Raw genomic sequence first — 25,038 nt, 5'->3', positions numbered from 1 at the left:
TTAATTCTTACTATGGCCTAATGGTTAAGGTCTTAACTCTTACTCTGGCCTAATGGTTAAGGTCTTAGACTCTTACTCTGGCCTAATGGTTAAGGTCTTAGACTCTTACTCGGGCCTAATGGTTAAGGTCTAGACTCTTACTCTGGCCTAGTCCGTAAGGTCTTAACTCTTACTATGGCCTAATGGTTAAGGTCTTAACTCTTACTCTGGCCTAACGGTTAAGGTCTTAGACTCTTACTCTGGCCTAATGGTTAAGGTCTTAACTCTTACTCTGGCCTAATGGGTAAGGTCTTAGACTCTTACTCTGGCCTAATGGTTAAGGTCTTAACTCTTACTCTGGCCTACTGGTTAAGGTCTTAACTCTTACTCTGGCCTAATGGGTACGATCTTAGACTCTTACTCTGTCCTAATGGTTAAGGTCTTAGACTCTAACTCTGGCCTAATGGTTAAGGTCTAGACTCTTACTCTGGCTTAATCCGTAAGGTCTTAACTCTTACTATGGCCTAATGGTTAAGGTCTTAACTCTTACTTTGGCCTAATGGTGAAGGTCTTAACTCTTACTATTGACTAATGGTTAAGGTCTTAACTCTTACTCTATCCTAATGGTTAAGGTCTTAACTCTTACTTTGGCCTAATGGTGAAGGTCTTAACTCTTACTATTGACTAATGGTTAAGGTCTTAACTCTTACTCTATCCTAATGGTTAAGGTCTTAGACTCTTACTCTGGCCTAATGGTTAAGGTCTTAATTCTTACTCTGGCCTAATGGCTAAGGTCTTAGACTCTTACTCTGGCCTAATGGTTAAGGTCTTAACTCTTACTCTGGCCTAATGGGTAAGGTGTTAGACTCTTACTCTGGCCTAATGTTAAAGGTCTTAACTCTTACTCTGGCCTAATGGTTAAGGTCTTAGACTCTTACTCTGGCCTAACGGTTAAAGTCTTAGACTCTTACTCTGGCCCAATGGTTAAGGTTTTAGACGTTTACTCTTGCCTAATGGTTAAGGTCTTAACTCTTACTCTGGCCTAATGGTTAAGGTCTTAATTCTTACTCTGACCTAATGGTTAAGGTTTTAACTCTTGCTCTGGCCTTATGGTTAAGGTCCTAACTCTTACTCTGGCCTAATGGTTAATGTATTAGACTCTTACTCTGGCCTAATGGTTAAGGTCTTGACTCTTACTCTGGCCTAATGGTTAAGGTCTTAGACTCTTACTCTGGCCTAATGGTTAAGGTTTTATACTCTTACTCTGGCCTAATGGCTAAGGTCTTGACTCTCACTCTGGCCTAATGGTTAAGGTCTAGACTCCTACTCTGGCCTCCTGGTTAAGGTCTTAACTCTTACTGTGGCCTAATGGTTAAGGTCTTAGACTCTTACTCTGGCCTACTGGTTAAGACCCTAACTCTTACTCTGGCCTAATGGTTAAGGTTTTAACTCTTACTCTGGCCTAATGGTTAAGGTTTTAGACTCTTACTCTGGCCTAACGGTTAAAGTCTTAGACTCTTACTCTGGCCTAATGTTTAAGGTCTTATCTCTTACTCTGGCCTAATGGTTAAGGTCTAAGACTCTTACTCTTGCCTAATGGTTAAGGTCTTAACTCTTACTCTGGCCTAATGGTTAAGGTCTTAACTCTTACTTTGGACTAATGGTTAAGGTCTTAGACTCTCACTCTGCCATAATGGCTAAGGTCTTAACACTTACTCTGGCCTACTGGTTAAGGTCTTAGACTCTTACTCTGTCCTACTGGTTAAAGTCTTAACTCTTACTCTGGCCTAATGGTTAAGGTTTAAACTCTTCATCTGGCCTAATGGTTGAGGTCTTAGACTCTTACTCTGGCCTAATGGTTAAGGTCTTAACTCTTACTCTGACCTAATGGTTATGGTCTTAGACTCTTACTCTGGCCTAATAGTTAAGGTCTTGACTCTTACTCTGGCCTAATGGTTAAAGTCTTAGACTCTTACTCTGGCCTAATGGTTAAGGTCTAGACTCTTATTCTGGACTAATGGTTAAGCTCTTAACTCTTCCTCTGGGCTAATGGCTAAGTTCTTAACTCTTACTCTGGCCTAATGGTTAAGGTCACAGACTCTTACTCTTGCCTAATGTTTAAGATCTTAACTCTTACTCTGGCCTAATGGTTAAGGTGTTAACTCTTACTCTGGCCTAATGGTTAAGGTCTTAGACTCTTACACTGGCCTACTGGTTAAGGTCTTTGCTCTTACTCTGGCCTACTGGTTAAGGTCCTAGACTCTTACTCTGGCCTAATGGTTAAGGTCCTAACTCTTACTATTGACTAATGGTTAAGGTCTTAACTCTTACTCTGGCCTAATGGGTAAGGTCTTAGACTCTTACTCTGGCCTACTGGTTAAGGTCTTAACTCTTACTCTGGCCTAATGGGTAAGGTCTTAGACTCTTACTCTGTCCTAATGGTTAAGATCTTAGACTCTTACTCTGGCCTAATGGTTAAGGTCTAGACTCTTACTCTGGCCTAATCCGTAAGGTCTTAACTCTTACTATGGCCTAATGGTTAAGGTCTTAGACTCTTACTCTTGCCTAATGGTTAAGGTCTTAACTCTAACTCTGGCCTAATGGTTAAGGTCTTAACTCTTACTTTGGCCTAATGGTTAAGGTCTTAACTCTTACTATTGACTAATGATTAAGGTCTTAACTCTTACTCTGGCCTAATGGTTAAGGTCTTAGACACTTACTCTGTCCTAATGGTTAAGGTCTTAGACTCTTACTCTGGCCTAATGGTTAAGGTCTTAGACTCTTACTCTGGCCTACTGGTTAAGGTCTTAAATCTTACTCTGGCCTAATGGTTAAGGTTTTAACTCTTACTCTGGCCTAATGGTTAAGGTTTTAGACTCTTACTCTGGCCTAATGGTTAAAGTCTTAGACTCTTACTCTGGCCTAATGGTTAAGGTCTTAACTCTTACTCTGGCCTAATGGTTAACGTATTGGACTCTTACTCTGGCCTAATGGTTAAGGTCTTGACTCTTACTCTGGCCTAATGGTTAAGGTCTTAGACTCTTACTCTGGCCTAATGGTTAAGGTATTATACTCTTACTCTGGCCTAATGGCTAAGGTCTTGACTCTCACTCTGGCCTAATGGTTGAGGTCTAGACTCCTACTCTGGCCTACTGGTTAAGGTCTTAACTCTTACTCTGGCCTAATGGTTAAGGTCTTAGACTCTTACTCTGGCCTAAGGGTTAAGGTCTTAGACTCTTACTCTGGCCTAATGGTTAAGGTTTTAGACTTTTACTCTTGCCTAATGGTTAAGGTCTTAACTCTTACTCTGGCCTGATGGTTAAGGTCTTAGACTCTTACTCTGGCCTAATGGTTAAGGTCTTAACTCTTACTCTGGCCTAATGGGTAAGGTCTTACTCTGGACTAATGGGTAAGGTCTTAGACTCTTACTCTGGCCTACTGGTTAAGGTCTTAACTCTTACTCTGGCCTAATGGTTAAGGTCTTAACTCTTACTCTGGCCAAATGGTTAAGGTCTTAGACTCTTACTTTGGCCTAATGGTTAAGGTCTAAACTCTTACTATTGACTAATGGTTAAGGTCTTAACTCTTACTCTGGCCTACTGGTTAAGGTCTTAACTCTTACTCTGGCCTAATGGGTAAGGTCTTAGACTCTTAATCTGTCCTAATGGTTAAGGTCTTAGACTCTTACTCTGGCCTAATGGTTAAGGTCTAGACTCTTACTTAGGCCTAATCCGTAAGGTCTTAATTCTTACTATGGCCTAATGGTTAAGGTCTTAACTCTTACTCTGGCCTAATGGTTAAGGTCGTAGACTCTTACTCTGGCCTAATGGTTAAGGTCTTAGACTCTTACTCGGGCCTAATGGTTAAGGTCTAGACTCTTACTCTGGCCTAGTCCGTAAGGTCTTAACTCTTACTATGGCCTAATGGTTAGGGTCTTAACTCTTACTCTGGCCTAACGGTTAAGGTCTTAGACTCTTACTCTGGCCTAATGGTTAAGGTCTTAACTCTTACTCTGGCCTAATGGGTAAGGTCTTAGACTCTTACTCTGGCCTACTGGTTAAGGTCTTAACTCTTACTCTGGCCTAATGGTTAAGGTCTTAACTCTTACTCTGGACTAATGGTTAAGGTCCTAGACTCTCACTCTGGCATAATGGTTAAGGTCTTAACTCTTACTCTGGCCTACTGGTTAAGATCTTAACTCTTACACTGGCCTAATGGTTAAGCTCTTAGACTCTTACTCTGGCCTACTGGTTAAAGTCTTAACTCTTACTCTGGCCTAATGGTTAAGGTTTTAACTCTTACTCTGGCCTAATGGTTGAGGTCTTAGACTGTTACTGTGGCCTAATGGTTAAGGTCTTAACTATTACTCTGGCCTACTGGTTAAGGTGTTAACTCTTACTCTGGCCTAATGGTTAAGGTCTTAGACTCTAACTCTGGCCTACTGGTTAAGGTCTTAACTCTTACTCTGGCCTAATGGTTAAAGTTTTAACTTTTACTCTGGCCTAATGTTTGAAGTCTTAGACTCTTACTCTTGCCTAATGGTTAAGGTCTTACCTCTTACTCTGGCCTAATGGTTAAGGTCTTAACTCTTACTCTGGCCTACTGGTTAAGGTCTTAGACTCTTACTGTGGCCTAATGGTTAAGGTCTTAGACTCTTACTCTGGCCTAATGTTAAAGGTCTTAACTCTTACGCTGGCCTAATGGTTAAGGTCTTAGACTCTTACTCTGGCCTACTGGTTAAGGTCTTAACTCTTACTGTGGCCTAATGGTTAAAGTTTTAACTTTTACTCTGGCCTAATGTTTGAGGTCTTAGACTCTTACTCTTGCCTAATGGATAAGGTCTTACCTCTTACTCTGGCCTAATGGTTAAGGTCTTAGACTCTTACTCTTGCCTAATTGTTAAGGTCTTAACTCTTACTCTGGCCTACTGGTTAAGGTCTTAGACTCTTACTGTGGCCTAATGGTTAAGGTCTTAGACTCTTACTCTGGCCTAATGTTAAAGGTCTTAACTCTTACGCTGGCCTAATGGTTAAGGTCTTAGACTCTTACTCTGGCCTAACGGTTAAGGTCTTAGACTCTTACTCTGGCCCAATGGTTAAGGTTTTAGACGTTTACTCTTGCCTAATGGTTAAGGTCTTAACTCTTGCTCTGGCCTAATGGTTAAGGTTTTAGACTCTTACTCTGGCCTAATGCTTAAAGTCTTAGACTCTTACTCTGGCCTAATGGTTAAGGTCTTAGACTCTTACACTGGCCTGCTGGTTAAGGTCTTTGCTCTTACTCTGGCCTACTGGTTAAGGTCCTAGACTCTTACTCTGGCCTAATGGTTAAGGTCCTAACTATTACTATTGACTAATGGTTAAGGTCTTAACTCTTACTCTTGCCTAATGGTTAAGATCTTAACTCTTACTCTGGCCTAATGGTTAAGGTGTTAACTCTTTCTCTGGCCTAATGGTTAAGGTCTTAGACTCTTACACTGGCCTACTGGTTAAGGTCTTTGCTCTTACTCTGGCCTACTGGTTAAGGTCCTAGACTCTTACTCTGGCCTAATGGTTAAGGTCCTAACTCTTACTATTGACTAATGGTTAAGGTCTTAACTCTTACACTGGCCTACTGGTTAAGGTCTTTGCTCTTACTCTGGCCTACTGGTTAAGGTCCTAGACTCTTACTCTGGCCTAATGGTTAAGGTCCTAACTCTTACTATTGACTAATGGTTAAGGTCTTAACTCTTACTCTGGCCTAATGGGTAAGGTCTTAGACTCTTACTCTGGCCTACTGGTTAAGGTCTTAACTCTTACTCTGGCCTAATGGGTAAGGTCTTAGACTCTTACTCTGTCCTAATGGTTAAGGTCTTAGACTCTTACTCTGGCCTAATGGTTAAGGTCTAGACTCTTACTCTGGCCTAATCCGTAAGGTCTTAACTCTTACTATGGCCTAATGGGTAAGGTCTTAGACTCTTACTCTGGCCTAATGGTTAAGGTCTTAACTCTTACTTTGGCCTAATGGTTAAGGTTTTAGCTCTTACTCTGGCCTAATGGTTGAGGTCTTAGACTCTTACTCTGGCCTAATGGTTAAGGTCTTAACTCTTACTCTGACCTAATGGTTAAGGTCTTAGACTCTTACTCTGGCCTAATGGTTAAGGTCTTGACTCTTACTCTGGCCTAATGGTTAAAGTCCTAGACTCTTACTCTGGCCTAATGGTTAAGGTCTAGACTCTTATTCTGGACTAATGGTTAAGCTATTAACTCTTCCTCTGGACTAATGGCTAAGTTCTTAACTCTTACTCCGACCTAATGGTTAAGGTCTTAGACTCTTACTCTGGCCTAATGGTTAAGGTCGCAGACTCTTACTCTTGCCTAATGGTTAAGATCTTAACTCTTACTCTGGCCTAATGGTTAAGGTGTTAACTCTTACTCTGGCCTAATGGTTAAGGTCTTAGACTCTTACACTGGCCTACTGGTTAAGGTCTTTGCTCTTACTCTGGCCTACTGGTTAAGGTCTTAGACTCTTACTTTGGCCTAATGGTTAAGGTCTAAACTCTTACTATTGACTAATGGTTAAGGTCTTAACTCTTACTCTGGCCTACCGGTTAATATCCTAGACTCTTACTCTGGCCTAATGGTTAAGGTCCTAACTCTTACTATTGACTAATGGTTAAGGTCTTAAAGCTTACTCTGGCCTAATGGGTAAGGTCTTAGACTCTTACTCTGGCCTACTGGTTAAGGTCTTAACTCTTACTCTGGCCTAATGGGTAAGGTCTTAGACTCTTACTCTGTCCTAATGGTTAAGGTCTAAGACTCTTACTCTGGCATAATGGTTAAGGTCTAGACTCTTACTCTGGCCTAATCCGTAAGGTCTTAACTTTTACTATGGCCTAATGGTTAAGGTCTTAGACTCTTACTCTTGCCTAATGGTTAAGGTCTTAACTCTAACTCTGGCCTAATGGTTAAGGTCTTAACTCTTACTTTGGCCTAATGGTTAAGGTCTTAACTCTTACTATTGACTAATGATTAAGGTCTTAACCCTTACTCTGGCCTAATGGTTAAGGTCTTAGACACTTACTCTGTCCTAATGGTTAAGGTCTTAGACTCTTACTGTGGCCTAATGGTTAAGGTCTTAGACTCTTACTCTGGCCTACTGGTTAAGGTCTTAACTCTTGCTCTGGCCTAATGGTTAAGGTCTTAGACACTTACTCTGTCCTAATGGTTAAGGTCTTATACTTTTACTGTGGCCTAATGGTTAAGGTCTTAGACTCTTACTCTTGCCTACTGGTTAAGGTCTTAACTCTTACTCTGGCCTAATGGTTAAGGTCTTAGACTCTTACTCTGGCCTAATGGTTAAGGTCTTAACTCTTACTCTGGCCTAATGGGTAAGTGTGAGAAGTTGGCCTGGCATATGCTGGTCACTAGTTCTAGTGGCCACCTTGCACCAGTCCAATTCGACTCTTGGTAGATAGGTTTAAAGACAACCTTTTAAAAGAAAGCTATCCTAGTGGTAGCTGTGGAGAGCAGCCTTCAGGCTAAGTCTCTGAGGAATGTAAAGCAGCTTGTTTTACCTTATAATCTCTTGAATTACCAAATGAAAAGACACCACACAGGTATATATATGAAATATATATGTATTTATTACTAAATATACTCTACTAATCTCTTTATGAGATTAGTCCCAGGTAAACATTTAAAAGATCAACATTTCTCAACAAATTAAGCACATAAATCACTGTAGCCCTAGGGGCGTACCAGACCATATACTAAGTAAATGGTATAACAAATTCGACAAGCAAAATGAAGAGGACTAGGGCCTTGGGAATCGCTGGGGCTTCACTGCTGTAGTGTTTTCAGGTAAGTAACTAGCCCACAGGGGACGCGTGCAGTGTCTAAACACGCACGCGAGTTTCTCATAGACTTCAATGCAAAAATGTCGCGATTTGTATTTTAAAGTTTTAGGGCACTTCTGAGTGGACAACAAGCACACAACTTACAGGGTAAGTATTTCGATAGCCAATGCACACTTGGGCACCGTAATGCCAGAGTTACCTCACCCAGGGAGTCCGGGTGCACAGGTGTCCTTTGGTGTCGGGTCGCGATGCTGTTTTCAATGGGAATCGAGGTGTTCTTGCTGCTTGTGTCGTCGAGAGAGGTGTCCGTTCGGTTCCAACGATGGATTGGAGTTGCAGGCGACCTGGAAATTGAGGGGACAGAGTTCAGAGTCACTTGCCAGTGACCGGTGGCCTTCAGGATAGATGACCACAACTGTCGCGTCGCTTTCGTCGCTGATGGTGTTTTGTCTCTTCGCCCACGCCGTCCAGGAGGGATCGATGATGACCAGCAGCTGGAGTTGGAGGGTCCCACGACGTCTGCAGCTGTTGGCGGTGTCGGCACTCGGATTGGAGCCAACAAACCTTGGCAACTGCAAGTCTCGGGGAGAGTGAAGATGGTGGATAGCTCAGACCAGCAAGGTCCGAGCGACTTACCCAGCAAGGGTAAGTGAGGGTAGGCCCAGAGCAACCAGGCCAGCTCTTGGAATCGTCGAGGATGTCTTCAGGAGGGCTACTAGCCAACGGGCAAGCAACCGCGAAGACGCCTTTGCAGGAAAACTTCAGCAACAGCCCACGGTCACTCGGGACGGGGTAGGCCACTGATCTTTGGTTCAGTACCTGCTCGGGACTTGGACATTAAGTGGTCCAAAGCACAGGGTTGTAGTTCATCGTTCAGGGCTTGCACTCGAAATCAGTGCACGGTTCCCTGGTATTGTCGTTTCTCGTCACTCGTGGGGTCCACACGCCACAGCTTCGCTGGGGACTCAAAATGGCCGTAGAGAGGTCAGGAAATCGACTTCAGGGGATGCAGGGACTTCGGGCTCCGGCGGGAGCGGTAAAGTTTGCAACCGTTGTTCAGTCCTTAAGGTGCCTGCAAAGCAGGGGAGCCACTCCTTGGCTCCAAGGGAGATCCTTCGGTCTTCTAAAGGTAGTAGAACGTTGAAGGGACCGGATTCTTCTTCGTAGAGCGTCGTCCAGGTGTAATCTGAATTGCATTGGCAATCTTTGGTATCTTATACTGTAAAGATGGGAGGGACTAGCTCTAGGGCCACTCCTCTAGGAGGGCCAGGGTAGGGGTGGTTACACCCACTTCCCTTTGTCCAGTTTCGCGCCAGGACAGGGGCAGAGGCCCCTGAACCGGTTTGAGCTGGCATTTGCACAGAGGAGCCTACTGCTCCCCCAGTGCAGGACTTCAAAGGCCCTCTAAGAGTGCACCCACCCAGCTCCAATACACTAAATCCTGTCTGGAAGGTTGTGACACCTCCCTGTGACAGGAAACCCTTTGTTGATCTCCCTCCACTGCGAGTTTCGGTCAGCAGCAGGAGGGCAGCCCGGTGTCTGTGCTGGTGGCATCCATTTTGTGATGCCAGGGCTCTAGAAGATTTCTACCGTTTGGTACAGTGGGTACATGTCGTCCCCTCTAGTAGGGTGGGATCATACTCCCACACCAGTTACTGGTGTGGGGGTATGATTCCAAAACGTTTGACACCAAACACGACATGTTTTGATGCAGTCATTCCAAAGTTAGCATTAACCGGGAGGTTATAATGCACTTAAGAGTATATGGTTTAACCGCATCCACAAACAGCAGCAGAGAATAGACTCTGCCAGCTGCAGGGGGGTCCTGCTCAGGCAGAAGCACCCCCTCACATAGTAAACCGTGCACCCTGCCCTTGGGATTGATAGGGCCTACCATAGGGGTGACTGATAGGTTCATATGTGTGTGTATGGTGAGATATAGAAACCTATACCTCTGTGAGGAGTGCTAACACTACCTCACACAGGCTGCAGTAGCAGGCCTGTGGTGTCAGATTGAGAATGCTTCCCAGGGGTGGCATAATACGTGCTGCAGCCCCTGGTAGGCCTGTGAAGTACCAATGCCCTAGGTACCTAAGGTACCATATACTAGGGGCCCACAAGGTACCACAGTATCCAATCACTAGTGCATCTAGTATGCACATCAATCATTTTAGGGAGTAAGCAGATAGGCTGGGGTCCTGAATAGCAGGATCCCAGCCAGACTAGTCAAAAACCACTCAAACACCAGGAAAAAAGTGGGGGCAACCATATAGTCAGATTCCACCTTCCTACAGTAAGGTCTTAGACTCTTACTCTGGCCTACTGGTTAAGGTCTTAATTCTTACTCTGGCCTAATGGTTAAGGTTTTAACTCTTACTCTGGCCTAATGGTTAAGGTTTTAGACTCTTACTCTGGCCTAATGGTTAAAGTCTTAGACTCTTACTCTGGCCTAATGGTTAACGTATTGGACTCTTACTCTGGCCTAATGGTTAAGGTCTTGACTCTTACTCTGGCCTAATGGTTAAGGTATTATACTCTTACTCTGGCCTAATGGCTAAGGTCTTGACTCTTACTCTTACCTAATGGTTGAGGTCTAGACTCCTACTCTGGCCTACTGGTTAAGGTCTTAACTCTTACTCTGGCCTAATGGTTAAGGTCTTAGACTCTTACTCTGGCCTAAGGGTTAAGGTCTTAGACTCTTACTCTGGCCTAATGGATAAGGTTTTAGACTTTTACTCTTGCCTAATGGTTAAGGTCTTAGACTCTTACTCTGGCCTAATGGTTAAGGTCTTAACTCTTACTCTGGCCTAATTGTAAGGTCTTACTCTGGACTAATGGGTAAGGTCTTAGACTCTTACTCTGGCCTACTGGTTAAGGTCTTAACTCTTACTCTGGCCTAATGGTTAAGGTCTTAACTCTTACTTTGGCCTAATGGTTAAGGTCTAAACTCTTACTATTGACTAATGGTTAAGGTCTTAACTCTTACTCTGGCCTACTGGTTAAGGTCTTAACTCTTACTCTGGCCTAATGGGTAAGGTCTTAGACTCTTACTCTGTCCTAATGGTTAAGGTCTTAGACTCTTACTCTGGCCTAATGGTTAAGGTCTAGACTCTTACTTAGGCCTAATCCGTAAGGTCTTAATTCTTACTATGGCCTAATGGTTAAGGTCTTAACTCTTACTCTGGCCTAATGGTTAAGGTCTTAGACTCTTACTCTGGCCTAATGGTTAAGGTCTTAGACTCTTACTCGGGCCTAATGGTTAAGGTCTAGACTCTTACTCTGGCCTAGTCCGTAAGGTCTTAACTCTTACTATGGCCTAATGGTTAAGGTCTTAACTCTTACTCTGGCCTAACGGTTAAGGTCTTAGACTCTTACTCTGGCCTAATGGTTAAGGTCTTAACTCTTACTCTGGCCTAATGGGTAAGGTCTTAGACTCTTACTCTGGCCTAATGGTTAAGGTCTTAACTCTTACTCTGGACTAATAGTTAAGGTCCTAGACTCTCACTCTGGCATAATGGTTAAGGTCTTAACTCTTACTCTGGCCTACTGGTTAAGGTCTTAGACTCTTACTCTGGCCTAATGGTTAAGGTCTTAACTCTTACTCTGGCCTACTGGTTAAGATCTTAACTCTTACTCTGGCCTAATGGTTAAGCTCTTAGACTCTTACTCTGGCCTACTGGTTAAAGTCTTAACTCTTACTCTGGCCTAATGGTTAAGGTTTTAACTCTTACTCTGGCCTAATGGTTGAGGTCTTAGACTCTTACTGTGGCCGAACGGTTAAGGTCTTAACTCTTACTCTGGCCTAATGGGTAAGGTCTTAGACTCTTACTCTGGCCTACTGGTTAAAGTCTTAACTCTTACTCTGGCCTAATGGTTAAGGTCTTAACTCTTACTCTGGACTAATGGTTAAAGTTTTAACTTTTACTCTGGCCTAATGTTTGAAGTCTTAGACTCTTACTCTTGCCTAATGGTTAAGGTCTTACCTCTTACTCTGGCCTAATGGTTAAGGTCTTAACTCTTACTCTGGCCTACTGGTTAAGGTCTTAGACTCTTACTGTGGCCTAATGGTTAAGGTCTTAGACTCTTACTCTGGCCTAATGTTAAAGATCTTAACTCTTACGCTGGCCTAATGGTTAAGGTCTTAGACTCTTACTCTGGCCTAACGGTTAATGTCTTCGACTCTTACTCTGGCCCAATGGTTAAGGTTTTAGACGTTTACTCTTGCCTAATGGTTAAGGTCTTAACTCTTACTCTGGCCTAATGGTTAAGGTCTTAGACTCTTACTCTGGCCTACTGGTTAAGGTCTTAATTCTTACTCTGACTTAATGGTTAAGGTTTTAACTCTTGCTCTGGCCTAATGGTTAAGGTTTTAGACTCTTACTTTAGCCTAATGCTTAAAGTCTTAGACTCTTACTCTGGCCTAATGGTTAAGGTCTTAGACTCTTACACTGGCCTGCTGGTTAAGGTCTTTGCTCTTACTCTGGCCTACTGGTTAAGGTCCTAGACTCTTACTCTGGCCTAATGGTTAAGGTCCTAACTATTACTATTGACTAATGGTTAAGGTCTTAACTCTTACTCTGGCCTACTGGTTAAGGTCTTAACTCTTACTCTGGCCTAATGGGTACGATCTTAGACTCTTACTCTGTCCTAATGGTTAAGGTCTTAGACTCTTACTCTGGCCTAATGGTTAAGGTCTAGACTCTTACTCTGGCCTAATCCGTAAGGTCTTAACTCTTACTATGGCCTAATGGTTAAGGTCTTAGACTCTTACTCTTGCCTAATGGTTAAGGTCTTATCTCTTACTCCGGCCTAATGGTTAAGGTCTTAACTCTTACTTTGGCCTAATGGTGAAGGTCTTAACTCTTACTATTGACTAATGGTTAAGGTCTTAACTCTTACTCTATCCTAATGGTTAAGGTCTTAGACTCTTACTCTGGCCTAATGGTTAAGGTCTTAATTCTTACTCTGGCCTAATGGCTAAGGTCTTAGACTCTTACTCTGGCCTAATGGTTAAGGTCTTAACTCTTACTCTGGCCTAATGGGTAAGGTCTTAGACTCTTACTCTGGCCTAATGTTAAAGGTCTTAACTCTTACTCTGGCCTAATGGTTAAGGTCTTAGACTCTTACTCTGGCCTAACGGTTAAAGTCTTAGACTCTTACTCTGGCCCAATGGTTAAGGTTTTAGACGTTTACTCTTGCCTAATGGTTAAGGTCTTAACTCTTACTCTGGCCTAATGGTTAAGGTCTTAATTCTTACTCTGACTTAATGGTTAAGGTTTTAACTCTTGCTCTGGCCTAATGGTTAAGGTCCTAACTCTTACTCTGGCCTAATGGTTAATGTATTAGACTCTTACTCTGGCCTAATGGTTAAGGTCTTGACTCTTACTCTGGCCTAATGGTTAAGGTCTTAGACTCTTACTCTGGCCTAATGGTTAAGGTTTTATACTCTTACTCTGGCCTAATGGCTAAGGTCTTGAATCTCACTCTGGCCTAATGGTTAAGGTCTAGACTCCTACTCTGGCCTACTGGTTAAGGTCTTAACTCTTACTGTGGCCTAATGGTTAAGGTCTTAGACTCTTACTCTGGCCTACTGGTTAAGACCCTAACTCTTACTCTGGCCTAATGGTTAAGGTTTTAACTCTTACTCTGGCCTAATGGTTAAGGTTTTAGACTCTTACTCTGGCCTAACGGTTAAAGTCTTAGACTCTTACTCTGGCCTAATGGTTAAGGTCTTATCTCTTACTCTGGCCTAATGGTTAAGGTCTAAGACTCTTACTCTTGCCTAATGGTTAAGGTCTTAACTCTTACTCTGGCCTAATGGTTAAGGTCTTAACTCTTACTTTGGACTAATGGTTAAGGTCTTAGACTCTCACTCTGCCATAATGGCTAAGGTTTTAACACTTACTCTGGCCTACTGGTTAAGGTCTTAGACTCTTACTCTGGCCTACTGGTTAAAGTCTTAACTCTTACTCTGGCCTAATGGTTAAGGTTTTAACTCTTCCTCTGGCCTAATGGTTGAGGTCTTAGACTCTTACTCTGGCCTAATGGTTACGGTCTTAACTCTTACTCTGACCTAATGGTTATGGTCTTTGACTCTTACTCTGGCCTAATGGTTAAGGTCTTGACTCTTACTCTGGCCTAATGGTTAAAGTCTTAGACTCTTACTCTGGCCTAATGGTTAAGGTCTAGACTCTTATTCTGGACTAATGGTTAAGCTCTTAACTCTTCCTCTGGGCTAATGGCTAAGTTCTTAACTCTTACTCTGACCTAATGGTTAAGGTCTTAGACTCTTACTCTGGCCTAATGGTTAAGGTCACAGACTCTTACTCTTGCCTAATGTTTAAGATCTTAACTCTTACTCTGGCCTAATGGTTAAGGTGTTAACTCTTACTCTGGCCTAATGGTTAAGGTCTTAGACTCTTACACTGGCCTACTGGTTAAGGTCTTTGCTCTTACTCTGGCCTACTGGTTAAGGTCCTAGACTCTTACTCTGGCCTAATGGTTAAGGTCCTAACTCTTACTATTGACTAATGGTTAAGGTCTTAACTCTTACTCTGGCCTAATGGGTAAGGTCTTAGACTCTTACTCTGGCCTACTGGTTAAGGTCTTAACTCTTACTCTGGCCTAATGGGTAAGGTCTTAGACTCTTACTCTGTCCTAATGGTTAAGATCTTAGACTCTTACTCTGGCCTAATGGTTAAGGTCTAGACTCTTACTCTGGCCTAATCCGTAAGGTCTTAACTCTTACTATGGCCTAATGGTTAAGGTCTTAGACTCTTACTCTTGCCTAATGGTTAAGGTCTTAACTCTAACTCTGGCCTAATGGTTAAGGTCTTAACTCTTACTTTGGCCTAATGGTTAAGGTCTTAACTCTTACTATTGACTAATGATTAAGGTCTTAACTCTTACTCTGGCCTAATGGTTAAGGTCTTAGACACTTACTCTGTCCTAATGGTTAAGGTCTTAGACTCTTACTCTGGCCTAATGGTTAAGGTCTTAGACTCTTACTCTGGCCTACTGGTTAAGGTCTTAATTCTTACTCTGGCCTAATGGTAAACGTATTGGTCTCTTACTCTGGCCTAATGGTTAAGGTCTTGACTCTTACTCTGGCCTAATGGTTAAGGTCTTAGACTCTTACTCTGGCCTAATGGTTAAGGTATTATACTCTTACTCTGGCCTAATGGCTAAGGTCTTGACTCTCACTCTGGCCTAATGGTTGAGGTCTAGACTCCTACTCTGGCCTACTGGTTAAGGTCTTAACTCTTACTCTGGCCTAATGGTTAAGGTCTTAGACTCTTACTCTGGCCTAAGGGTTAAGGTCTTAGACTCTTACTCTGGCCTAATGGTTAAGGTTTTAGACTTTTACTCTTGCCTAATGGTTAAGGTCTTAACTCTTACTCTGGCCTGATGGTTAAGGTCTTAGACTCTTACTCTGGCCTAATGGTTAAGGTCTTAACTCTTACTCTGGCCTAATGGGTAAGGTCTTACTCTGGACTAATGGGTAAGGTCTTAGACTCTTACTCTGGCCTACTGGTTAAGGTCTTAACTCTTACTCTGGCCAAATGGTTAAGGTCTTAGACTCTTACTTTGGCCTAATGGTTAAGGTCTAAACTCTTACTATTGACTAATGGTTAAGGTCTTAACTCTTACTCTGGCCTACTGGTTAAGGTCTTAACTCTTACTCTGGCCTAATGGGTAAGGTCTTAGACTCTTACTCTGTCCTAATGGTTAAGGTCTTAGACTCTTACTCTGGCCTAATGGTTAAGGTCTAGACTCTTACTTAGGCCTAATCCGTAAGGTCTTAATTCTTACTATGGCCTAATGGTTAAGGTCTTAACTCTTACTCTGGCCTAATGGTTAAGGTCTTAGACTCTTACTCTGGCCTAATGGTTAAGGTCTTAACTCTTACTCTGGCCTAATGGGTAAGGTCTTACTCTGGACTAATGGGTAAGGTCTTAGACTCTTACTCTGGCCTAATGGTTAAGGTCTTAACTCTTACTCTGGCCAAATGGTTAAGGTCTTAGACTCTTACTTTGGCCTAATGGTTAAGGTCTAAACTCTTACTATTGACTAATGGTTAAGGTCTTAACTCTTACTCTGGCCTACTGGTTAAGGTCTTAACTCTTACTCTGGCCTAATGGGTAAGGTCTTAGACTCTTACTCTGTCCTAATGGTTAAGGTCTTAGACTCTTACTCTGGCCTAATGGTTAAGGTCTAGACTCTTACTTAGGCCTAATCCGTAAGGTCTTAATTCTTACTATGGCCTAATGGTTAAGGTCTTAACTCTTACTCTGGCCTAATGGTTAAGGTCTTAGACTCTTACTCTGGCCTAATGGTTAAGGTCTTAGACTCTTACTCGGGCCTAATGGTTAAGGTCTAGACTCTTACTCTGGCCTAGTCCGTAAGGTCTTAACTCTTACTATGGCCTAATGGTTAGGGTCTTAACTCTTACTCTGGCCTAACGGTTAAGGTCTTAGACTCTTACTCTGGCCTAATGGTTAAGGTCTTAACTCTTACTCTGGCCTAATGGGTAAGGTCTTAGACTCTTACTCTGGCCTACTGGTCAAGGTCTTAACTCTTACTCTGGCCTAATGGTTAAGGTCTTAACTCTTATTCTGGACTAATGGTTAAGGTCCTAGACTCTCACTCTGGCATAATGGTTAAGGTCTTAACTCTTACTCTGGCCTACTGGTTAAGATCTTAACTCTTACGCTGGCCTAATGGTTAAGCTCTTAGACTCTTACTCTGGCCTACTGGTTAAAGTCTTAACTCTTACTCTGGCCTAATGGTTAAGGTTTTAACTCTTACTCTGGCCTAATGGTTGAGGTCTTAGACTGTTACTGTGGCCTAATGGTTAAGGTCTTAACTATTACTCTGGCCTACTGGTTAAGGTGTTAACTCTTACTCTGGCCTAATGGTTAAGGTCTTAGACTCTAACTCTGGCCTACTGGTTAAGGTCTTAACTCTTACTCTGGCCTAATGGTTAAAGTTTTAACTTTTACTCTGGCCTAATGTTTGAGGTCTTAGACTCTTACTCTTGCCTAATGGTTAAGGTCTTACCTCTTACTCTGGCCTAATGGTTAAGGTCTTAGATTCTTACTCTTGCCTAATGGTTAGGTCTTAACTCTTACTCTGGCCTACTGGTTAAGGTCTTAGACTCTTACTGTGGCCTAATGGTTAAGGTCTTAGACTCTTACTCTGGCCTAATGTTAAAGGTCTTAACTCTTACGCTGGCCTAATGGTTAAGGTCTTAGACTCTTACTCTGGCCTAACGGTTAAGGTCTTAGACTCTTACTCTGGCCCAATGGTTAAGGTTTTAGACGTTTACTCTTGCCTAATGGTTAAGGTCTTAACTCTTACTCTGGCCTAATGGTTAAGGTCTTAGACTCTTACTCTGGCCTACTGGTTAAGGTCTTAATTCTTACTCTGACTTAATGGTTAAGGTTTTAACTCTTGCTCTGGCCTAATGGTTAAGGTTTTAGACTTTTACTCTGGCCTAATGCTTAAAGTCTTAGACTCTTACTCTGGCCTAATGGTTAAGGTCTTAGACTCTTACACTGGCCTGCTGGTTAAGGTCTTTGCTCTTACTCTGGCCTACTGGTTAAGGTCCTAGACTCTTACTCTGGCCTAATGGTTAAGGTCCTAACTATTACTATTGACTAATGGTTATGGTCTTAACTCTTACTCTGGCCTAATTGGTAAGGTCTTAGACTCTTACTCTGGCCTACTGGTTAAGGTCTTAACTCTTACTCTGGCCTAATGGGTAAGATCTTAGACTCTTACTCTGTCCTAATGGTTAAGGTCTTAGACTCTTACTCTGGCCTAATGGTTAAGGTCTAGACTCTTACTCTGGCCTAATCCGTAAGGTCTTAACTCTTACTATGGCCTAATGGTTAAGGTCTTAGACTCTTACTCTTGCCTAATGGTTAAGGTCTTAACTCTTACTCTGGCCTAATGGTTAAGGTCTTAACTCTTACTTTGGCCTAATGGTGAAGGTCTTAACTCTTACTATTGACTAATGGTTAAGGTCTTAACTCTTACTCTATCCTAATGGTTAAGGTCTTAGGCTCTTACTCTGGCCTAATGGTTAAGGTCTTAGACTCTTACTCTTGCCTACTGGTTAAGGTCTTAACTCTTACTCTGGCCTAATGGTTAAGGTCTTAGACTCTTACTCTGGCCTAATGGTTAAGGTCTTAACTCTTACTCTGGCCTAATGGGTAAGGTCTTAGACTCTTACTCTGGCCTACTGGTTAAGGTCTTAATTCTTACTCTGGCCTAATGGTTAAGGTTTTAACTCTTACTCTGGCCTAATTGTTAAGGTTTTTGACTCTTACTCTGGCCTAATGGTTAAGGTCTTAACTCTTACTCTGGCCTAATGGGTAAGGTCTTAGACTCTTACTCTGTCCTAATGGTTAAGGTCTAAGACTCTTACTCTGGCCTAATGGTTAAGGTCTAGACTCTTACCTAGGCCTAATCCGTAAGGTCTTAATTCTTACTATGGCCTAATGGTTAAGGTCTTAACTCTTACTCTGGCCTAATGGTTAAGGTCTTAGACTCTTACTCTGGCCTAATGGTTAAGGTCTTAGACTCTTACTCGGGCCTAATGGTTAAGGTCTAGACTCTTACTCTGGCCTAATGGTTAAGGTCTTAACTCTTACTCTGGACTAATGGTTAAGGTCCTAGACTCTCACTCTGGCATAATTGTTAAGGTCTTAACTCTTACTCTGGCCTACTGGTTAAGGTCTTAGACTCTTACTCTGGCCTAATGGTTAAGGTCTTAACTCTTACTCTGGCCTACTGGTTAAGATCTTAACTCTTACTCTGGCCTAATGGTTAAGCTCTTAGACTCTTACTCTGGCCTACTGGTTAAAGTCTTAACTCTTACTCTGGCCTAATGGTTAATGTTTTAACTCTTACTCTGGCCTAATGGTTGAGGTCTTAGACTCTTACTGTGGCCTAATGGTTAAGGTCTTAACTCTTACTCTGGCCTACTGGTTAAGGTGTTAACTCTTAGTCTGGCCTAATGGTTAAGGTCTTAGACTCTTACTCTGGCCTACTGGTTAAGGTCTTAACTATTACTCTGGCCTAATGGTTAAAGTTTTAACTTTTACTCTGGCCTAATGTTTGAGGTCTTAGACTCTTACTCTTGCCTAATGGTTAAGGTCTTACCTCTTACTCTGGCCTAATGGTTAAGGTCTTAGACTCTTACTCTTGCCTAATGTTAAGGTCTTAACTCTTACTCTGGCCTACTGGTTAAGGTCTTAGACTCTTACTGTGGCCTAATGGTTAAGGTCTTAGACTCTTACTCTGGCCTAATGTTAAAGGTCTTAACTCTTACGCTGGCCTAATGGTTAAGGTCTTAGACTCTTACTCTGGCCTAACGGTTAAGGTCTTAATTCTTACTCTGACTTAATGGTTAAGGTTTTAACTCTTGCTCTGGCCTAATGGTTAAGGTTTTAGACTCTTACTCTGGCCTAATGCTTAAAGTCTTAGACTCTTACTCTGGCCTAATGGTTAAGGTCTTAGACTCTTACACTGGCCTGCTGGTTAAGGTCTTTGCTCTTACTCTGGCCTACTGGTTAAGGTCCTAGACTCTTACTCTGGCCTAATGGTTAAGGTCCTAACTATTACTATTGACTAATGGTTAAGGTCTTAACTCTTACACTTGCCTAATGGTTAAGATCTTAACTCTTACTCTGGCCTAATGGTTAAGGTGTTAACTCTTACTCTGGCCTAATGGTTAAGGTCTTAGACTCTTACACTGGCCTACTGGTTAAGGTCTTTGCTCTTACTCTGGCCTACTGGTTAAGGTCCTAGACTCTTACTCTGGCCTAATGGTTAAGGTCCTAACTCTTACTATTGACTAATGGTTAAGGTTTTAACTCTTACTCTGGCCTAATGGGTAAGGTCTTAGACTCTTACTCTGGCCTAATGGTTAAGGTCTAGACTCTTACTCTGGCCTAATCCGTAAGGTCTTAACTCTTACTATGGCCTAATGGTTAAGGTCTTAGACTCTTACTCTTGCCTAATGGTTAAGGTCTTAACTCTAACTCTGGCCTAATGGTTAAGGTCTTAACTCTTATTTTGGCCTAATGGTTAAGGTCTTAACTCTTACTATTGACTAATGATTAAGGTCTTATCTCTTACTCTGGCCTAATGGTTAAGGTCTAAGACTCTTACTCTTGCCTAATGGTTAAGGTCTTAACTCTTACTCTGGCCTAATGGTTAAGGTCTTAACTCTTACTTTGGACTAATGGTTAAGGTCTTAGACTCTCACTCTGCCATAATGGTTAAGGTCTTAACTCTTACTCTGGCCTAATAGCTAAGGTCTTAGACTCATACTCTGGCCTAATGGTTAAGGTCTTAACTCTTACTCTGGCCTACCGGTTAAGGTCTTAACTGTTACTCTGGCCTAATAGCTAAGGTCTTAGACTCGTACTCTGGCCTAATGGTTAAGGTCTTAACTCTTACTCTGGCCTAATAGCTAAGGTCTTAGACTCGTACTATGGCCTACAGGTAAGGTCTTAACTCTTACTCTGGCCTAATAGCTTAGGTCTTAGACTCAGTACTCTGGCCTAATGGTTAAGGTCTTAACTCTTACTGTGGCCTAATAGCTAAGGTCTTAACTCTTACTCTGGCCTAATAGCTAAGGTCTTAGACTCGTACTCTGGCCTAATGGTTAAGGTCTTAACTCTTACTCTGGCCTAATAGCTAAGGTCTTAGACTCGTACTCTGGCCTAATAGCTAAGGTCTTAACTCTTACTCTGGCATACTGGTTAAGGTCTTAACTCTTACTCTGGCCTACTGGTTAAGGTCTTAACTCTTACTCTGGCCTAATATCTAAGGTCTTAGACTCGTACTATGGCCTACTGGTTAAGGTCTTAACTCTTACTCTGGCCTAATAGCTAAGGTCTTAGACTCGTACACTGGCCTAATGGTTAAGGTCTTAACTCTTACTCTGACCTACTGGTTAAGGTCTTAACTCTTACTCTGGCCTAATGCTTATGGTCTTAACTCTTACTCTGGACTAATGGTTGAGGTCTTAGACTCTCACTCTGGCCTAATGGTTAAGGTCTTGACTCTTACTCTGGCCTAATGGTTAAGGTCTTATCTCTTACTCTGGCCTAATGGTTAAGGTCTAAGACTCTTACTCTTGCCTAATGGTTAAGGTCTTAACTCTTACTCTGGCCTAATGGTTAAGGTCTTAACTCTTACTTTGGCCTAATGGTTAAGGTCTTATCTCTTACTCTGGCCTAATGGTTAAGGTCTAATACTCTTACTCTTGCCTAATGGTTAAGGTCTTAACTCTTACTCTGGCCTAATGGTTAAGGTCTTAACTCTTACTTTGGACTAATGGTTAAGGTCTTAGACTCTCACTCTGCCATAATGGCTAAGGTCTTAACACTTACTCTGGCCTACTGGTTAAGGTCTTAGACTCTTACTCTGGCCTACTGGTTAAAGTCTTAACTCTTACTCTGGCCTAATAGTTAAGGTTTTAACTCTTCCTCTGGCCTAATGGTTGAGGTCTTAGACTCTTACTCTGGCCTAATGGTTAAGGTCTTAACTCTTACTCTGACCTAATGGTTAAGGTCTTAGACTCTTACTCTGGCCTAATGGTTAAGGTCTTGACTCTTACTCTGGCCTAATGGTTAAAGTCTTAGACTCTTACTCTGGCCTAATGGTTAAGGTCTAGACTCTTATTCTGGACTAATGGTTAAGCTCTTAACTCTTCCTCTGGGCTAATGGGTAAGTTCTTAACTCTTACTCTGACCTAATGGTTAAGGTCTTAGACTCTTACTCTGGCCTAATGGTTAAGGTCACAGACTCTTACTCTTGCCTAATGGTTAAGATCTTAACTCTTACTCTGGCCTAATGGTTAAGGTGTTAACTCTTACTCTGGCCTACTGGTTAAGGTCTTAGACTCTTACACTGGCCTACTGGTTAAGGTCTTTGCTCTTACTCTGGCCTACTGGTTAAGGTCCTAGACTCTTACTCTGGCCTAATGGTTAAGGTCCTAACTCTTACTATTGACTAATGGTTAAGGTCTTAACTCTTACTCTGGCCTAATGGGTAAGGTCTTAGACTCTTACTCTGGCCTACTGGTTAAGGTCGTAACTCTTACTCTGGCCTAATGGGTAAGGTCTTAGACTCTTACTCTGTCCTAATGGTTAACATCTTAGACTCTTACTCTGGCCTAATGGTTAAGGTCTAGACTCTTACTCTGGCCTAATCCGTAAGGTCTTAACTCTTACTATGGCCTAATGGTTAAGGTCCTAGACTCTCACTCTGGCATAATTGTTAAGGTCTTAACTCTTACTCTGGCCTACTGGTTAAGGTCTTAGACTCTTACTCTGGCCTAATGGTTAAGGTCTTAACTCTTACTCTGGCCTACTGGTTAAGATCTTAACTCTTACTCTGGCCTAATGGTTAAGCTCTTAGACTCTTACTCTGGCCTACTGGTTAAAGTCTTAACTCTTACTCTGGCCTAATGGTTAATGTTTTAACTCTTACTCTGGCCTAATGGTTGAGGTCTTAGACTCTTACTGTGGCCTAATGGTTAAGGTCTTAACTCTTACTCTGGCCTACTGGTTAAGGTGTTAACTCTTAGTCTGGCCTAATGGTTAAGGTCTTAGACTCTTACTCTGGCCTACTGGTTAAGGTCTTAACTATTACTCTGGCCTAATGGTTAAAGTTTTAACTTTTACTCTGGCCTAATGTTTGAGGTCTTAGACTCTTACTCTTGCCTAATGGTTAAGGTCTTACCTCTTACTCTGGCCTAATGGTTAAGGTCTTAGACTCTTACTCTTGCCTAATGTTAAGGTCTTAACTCTTACTCTGGCCTACTGGTTAAGGTCTTAGACTCTTACTGTGGCCTAATGGTTAAGGTCTTAGACTCTTACTCTGGCCTAATGTTAAAGGTCTTAACTCTTACGCTGGCCTAATGGTTAAGGTCTTAGACTCTTACTCTGGCCTAACGGTTAAGGTCTTAATTCTTACTCTGACTTAATGGTTAAGGTTTTAACTCTTGCTCTGGCCTAATGGTTAAGGTTTTAGACTCTTACTCTGGCCTAATGCTTAAAGTCTTAGACTCTTACTCTGGCCTAATGGTTAAGGTCTTAGACTCTTACACTGGCCTGCTGGTTAAGGTCTTTGCTCTTACTCTGGCCTACTGGTTAAGGTCCTAGACTCTTACTCTGGCCTAATGGTTAAGGTCCTAACTATTACTATTGACTAATGGTTAAGGTCTTAACTCTTACACTTGCCTAATGGTTAAGATCTTAACTCTTACTCTGGCCTAATGGTTAAGGTGTTAACTCTTACTCTGGCCTAATGGTTAAGGTCTTAGACTCTTACACTGGCCTACTGGTTAAGGTCTTTGCTCTTACTCTGGCCTACTGGTTAAGGTCCTAGACTCTTACTCTGGCCTAATGGTTAAGGTCCTAACTCTTACTATTGACTAATGGTTAAGGTTTTAACTCTTACTCTGGCCTAATGGGTAAGGTCTTAGACTCTTACTCTGGCCTAATGGTTAAGGTCTAGACTCTTACTCTGGCCTAATCCGTAAGGTCTTAACTCTTACTATGGCCTAATGTTTAAGGTCTTAGACTCTTACTCTTGCCTAATGGTTAAGGTCTTAACTCTAACTCTGGCCTAATGGTTAAGGTCTTAACTCTTATTTTGGCCTAATGGTTAAGGTCTTAACTCTTACTATTGACTAATGATTAAGGTCTTATCTCTTACTCTGGCCTAATGGTTAAGGTCTAAGACTCTTACTCTTGCCTAATGGTTAAGGTCTTAACTCTTACTCTGGCCTAATGGTTAAGGTCTTAACTCTTACTTTGGACTAATGGTTAAGGTCTTAGACTCTCACTCTGCCATAATGGTTAAGGTCTTAACTCTTACTCTGGCCTAATAGCTAAGGTCTTAGACTCATACTCTGGCCTAATGGTTAAGGTCTTAACTCTTACTCTGGCCTACCGGTTAAGGTCTTAACTGTTACTCTGGCCTAATAGCTAAGGTCTTAGACTCGTACTCTGGCCTAATGGTTAAGGTCTTAACTCTTACTCTGGCCTAATAGCTAAGGTCTTAGACTCGTACTATGGCCTACAGGTAAGGTCTTAACTCTTACTCTGGCCTAATAGCTTAGGTCTTAGACTCAGTACTCTGGCCTAATGGTTAAGGTCTTAACTCTTACTGTGGCCTAATAGCTAAGGTCTTAACTCTTACTCTGGCCTAATAGCTAAGGTCTTAGACTCGTACTCTGGCCTAATGGTTAAGGTCTTAACTCTTACTCTGGCCTAATAGCTAAGGTCTTAGACTCGTACTCTGGCCTAATAGCTAAGGTCTTAACTCTTACTCTGGCATACTGGTTAAGGTCTTAACTCTTACTCTGGCCTACTGGTTAAGGTCTTAACTCTTACTCTGGCCTAATATCTAAGGTCTTAGACTCGTACTATGGCCTACTGGTTAAGGTCTTAACTCTTACTCTGGCCTAATAGCTAAGGTCTTAGACTCGTACACTGGCCTAATGGTTAAGGTCTTAACTCTTACTCTGACCTACTGGTTAAGGTCTTAACTCTTACTCTGGCCTAATGGTTAAGGTCTTAACTCTTACTCTGGACTAATGGTTGAGGTCTTAGACTCTCACTCTGGCCTAATGGTTAAGGTCTTGACTCTTACTCTGGCCTAATGGTTAAGGTCTTATCTCTTACTCTGGCCTAATGGTTAAGGTCTAAGACTCTTACTCTTGCCTAATGGTTAAGGTCTTAACTCTTACTCTGGCCTAATGGTTAAGGTCTTAACTCTTACTTTGGCCTAATGGTTAAGGTCTTATCTCTTACTCTGGCCTAATGGTTAAGGTCTAATACTCTTACTCTTGCCTAATGGTTAAGGTCTTAACTCTTACTCTGGCCTAATGGTTAAGGTCTTAACTCTTACTTTGGACTAATGGTTAAGGTCTTAGACTCTCACTCTGCCATAATGGCTAAGGTCTTAACACTTACTCTGGCCTACTGGTTAAGGTCTTAGACTCTTACTCTGGCCTACTGGTTAAAGTCTTAACTCTTACTCTGGCCTAATAGTTAAGGTTTTAACTCTTCCTCTGGCCTAATGGTTGAGGTCTTAGACTCTTACTCTGGCCTAATGGTTAAGGTCTTAACTCTTACTCTGACCTAATGGTTAAGGTCTTAGACTCTTACTCTGGCCTAATGGTTAAGGTCTTGACT

This window comes from Triturus cristatus, chromosome 12 (assembly GCF_964204655.1).
Source record: "Triturus cristatus chromosome 12, aTriCri1.1, whole genome shotgun sequence".
Classification (NCBI taxonomy): Eukaryota; Metazoa; Chordata; class Amphibia; order Caudata; family Salamandridae; genus Triturus; species Triturus cristatus.
The sequence above is the reverse complement of the archived record's forward strand: the minus strand, read 5'-3'. Positions refer to the sequence as shown.